Here is a 3873-nt window from a genome sequence, read left to right on the forward strand (position 1 = left end):
AGATCTAAAGGTTGAAGTACAAGAAGCTAGGTTGCTATATTAAAACCTCCGGACATTAAACAGGCCCAAAAAGGTAGCTGGTTTGGAAATTGCCTTCCTAAAACTTCTGAAATAAAATAGCCTTCCTCTGAATCTGGTCAACCTGAAGAAATTGTTAGCAAATTACTTTAAGTTATTTATGCTTATGTGAAGCTTTCCATCAATATCAGATTCAAGTGGTCTTGGAGAGTAGGCTTCAATACATCAGAAAAGGAGAAGAAGGCTATGTACCTGTGCAAGGCGTTTTGTTCTACCCGAAACTTCAGTGCTACGCCATGTAGCTTTGAGCTTTATTGGGACATCTCTACCCTAGCTCCCCCTGGTTTCAAACCTTAGAACGTGATTTCGACTTGTGCCAATGAATGAGCTCAATCAAATCAATCAAATGTCCTCGCCAAAAAGTTACCAGGTCTTTAAACTGAGACTAAGTTTAGCAAAAATGAATGGGCTAGTTCTAGGATGGTAAGCTCATTCATTTAAGGGCTTTATTAGGCTGAAGTTAGGATGAAATCCATTTTTCTTCTTGTTTGGGCCCCATCATTGTTTAATTTGCTTCCATGTGATATTCGTGTGGAATAGGTAGGCATTGTTGATCCTGTAGCATGTTTCAAAATCAGACCTGCCAACTCAATTTCGTTAGGAGATCAAATAAGATTGAAGGATTAAAAGGTAAAAGATATACGTTGTAGTATAACCTTTCATTGTGATAGTAATAAGGATGACATTCCCTGTAGCGGCAATCTGTGAAAAAAAGCTAAAAAATATATATACTTTTGATTTTACTCTTTTTACGCCTTGTGTTGTGTATGGTCTGGGTGTCTTAGGCGAGAAACAGTAAACAAATGGTGTCGTCGGAACTAGTACACCAGAGCACGGACTTCTAGAGATTTCTAGAAGTCCGTGACCCGAGGAACTATTCGAAGAATCGAGACATTGCGTTCTATTGGAAAGCCTTATTGAATCTAAATAGCTTCAAGTGTCCCCAAACATGTAACATTATTCAGTCTTTTCGTCTTCTCAGTTAAGGTGCTGTAGTTGAACATAACTTATTTAATAGCATGGCGAAAGAGCAGAAACCACATTCATATTCCTCTCTTTGAAACCATGTATACTTGCAAATCTCATCATTTATTGATTAGATTGTCACAACCATCATCATGACTTCGGACCTAATAACCTCAAATCAAACATTTAAAGTCACTTTTCAACAATGTTGCGACTCTTCTTTTCCGTTTGTTCCTCTTACATAGCCTTTTGGAGATTATGTGCAATTGTATCGGCACAAATATCTCACGGCGAAGCACTACCGTAGCGCATATTTCGTGATCAATTTCCTCGCTCTATTGGTTGACATGAGTATGAACTCCCTTGAACCGAGATTATGACACAAACTCAAATTTTAAAACCCAATGATATTCATTTATCACATTCATATCTACACTCCAACACGTACATAAACATTGTTCGATCTCGACACTCATTAATGAGACCAAAACTGCTCTACTGATCTGACAATCTATGTAGATTCTGCGAGCTTTGCAGGCCCGGATGTGTCTAGCCTCAAAGAGTTCGTTCCAGAACTCCAGGCTGATACTGACATCTACTTCTCGGAGTTTTGGTGCAAACTTCCCATATTTACGAGGGATCTGTGGGGGCTACTCCTTGTCTTATGAGCAGCGCATAATCTTACTCACGCGGACTATTCATCCTGATACATTCCAGTGTATCAAGGACCAACGTTTGTGAGTTTGAGGGTCGTCATTGGCACAATGGCATGAATATTTTCGATAGAGAATCCTCCAATTGGCCATGAGTAGAGCTGTAAAAAATAGTCGATTAAATTTGGCAAGACAGCGGCTAAAAAAAGCTGGAAAAAATGGCGAAATAGTCGGGAAAATAGTCGATAAAATATGCGGAAAACAAGCACTAAGTGGTGTAATTCTAAAACTTTAGGTACAACAAGCTGGATTGCCAATTTCAAACCTCTGGACATTAAGCAAACCACAACGGGCCCAAGAAGGTAGGCAATTTTGAAATTGCTTTCCAAGTACCAACTTCCAAAATCGAACGGTCTTCCCGCAATTTGGTCAACCTGAAGAAATTGCCAGCAAATTACTTTAAGTTATTAGTGCTTAATATCAGGTTCAAATGGTCTTGGAGAGTAGGCTTCAATACATCAGAAAAGGACAGCGAGACTTGGATAGGTAGGTAGATACCTGTGAAAAGCTTTTTTTGTTCGACCCGTAACTGCAGTTTTGCGCCATGCAGCTTTGAGCTTTGTTGGGACACCTCCCTAGTCCATGGACGATATGTGTCAAAGCGGCAAAAAGCTGGAAAAAGTCGAGTAGACCCTATAAAGTAAGAAAAGGTGTTAAAAAAGCTATTTGACTTTTTTTTACAGCTATAGTCATGAGTCATGACGAGGCTCCGACAAAATATGCTATTTCTACGTCGAGTAGAAATTCCAGAAGTTTGACGATTCGGGTGTGCCAAATAGCTGAAGCGAGCGATATGGAAGAAAACCGTTTAGAAAAGCCATCTCAAATTTTTACTTTGCTCGACATACGAACAACATGTTTTGTACGAGTTTAGTCGTGACTAGATCATTTAATTTTAAACTTTCTCTCAATGAATCTTTCTGCAAAGGCTATGCAAGAAAAAGAAAAATAATCTTTCGATTTTGTTACGTTGAAAATCGATATTAACTCTTTTGGAAGTAGATTCAAAATATAACCGGGGCATTTTGGGCTGAAAACGATGAAAGTTAGACCATCAAATCTCATTTAGTTAACTACCTGTGTAATAGATGGTATCATAATTTATAATCAAGTGCTAACTGACTGAGCTCCCAATTTTCATTGAATAGGTTTTTGAAAATTTTAGTTTTCTATTGATTTCAGACATGTAAGTTGTATGTGGGCAAGAAACTATAAAGTAATAAAGTCAAAGGTGTTCCCCATGACTTTCTGAAGTAGAAAATGCCAAGACGTGTTTGGGAATTTCCGTCAAACCTTTGAAGTATACCTTACCACTGTGAGTAAATATCTTAATCGGACAAGCGACATGGAGTCCTCATCCCGATATATCTGATCTCATTGAATTGTTCAGATGGTGGAAGCTTCACCGTCTCATCGCGAGTTATCAACACACCTTTCGGCTTTAGTGGGACATTAAAGCAACGGCTGTCTGATAACTTTAACACAAAATTTGGGAGGTCACTGGAGTTCTCAGCAAAACAGAGGAAGTACTAAAAAAAACAAAAACAAATCGCAATATTAGACAAAAAACTTTTCGAGGGCTTTAGAAAGTTTATTGTAAAAATAGGAAAAAAAGGACGAAAAATAAGTCGAAAAACAGCTTTGTTCGGCTAAATAGTATTTCTTAGGGATGTTAATGAACAAAACTGACAGTTTACAAAAAATGCAATGCCACATGAACCATTCCTTTCATGGATGAAAGAACTGAAACTCTAATTCAAGCCTTTAACAAACAACTATTATACCTCAAAAATATGAGCGCTCCCTCCAAATTTGATGGTTACGTCTTCCTCCTCTCCTACTTCAATTCCCCAAGAGGTGCACGAAGTTCAAGCCTGAATAGGTGCGGTTGATAACGGTAAGACTGGTGGGCTGCTTTTGACTTTGAATTCGCTGTTCTTCGACATTACTCGATTATCAGCTGGTTTGAGCTCGGGCGACCTGAAATAAAAGATCTCTCACGAGTTACCACGCGCTATCATTTGTTCACTGATCAGTGGTGACCCCGATGTATTAATGCAAGCCACTCTGCCGGTTTCTATTCCGAAAACCGACCGAATGGTTTCCCTTGAAGAAA

This window comes from Tigriopus californicus, chromosome 9, assembly GCF_007210705.1.
Source record: "Tigriopus californicus strain San Diego chromosome 9, Tcal_SD_v2.1, whole genome shotgun sequence".
NCBI lineage: Eukaryota > Metazoa > Arthropoda > Copepoda > Harpacticoida > Harpacticidae > Tigriopus > Tigriopus californicus.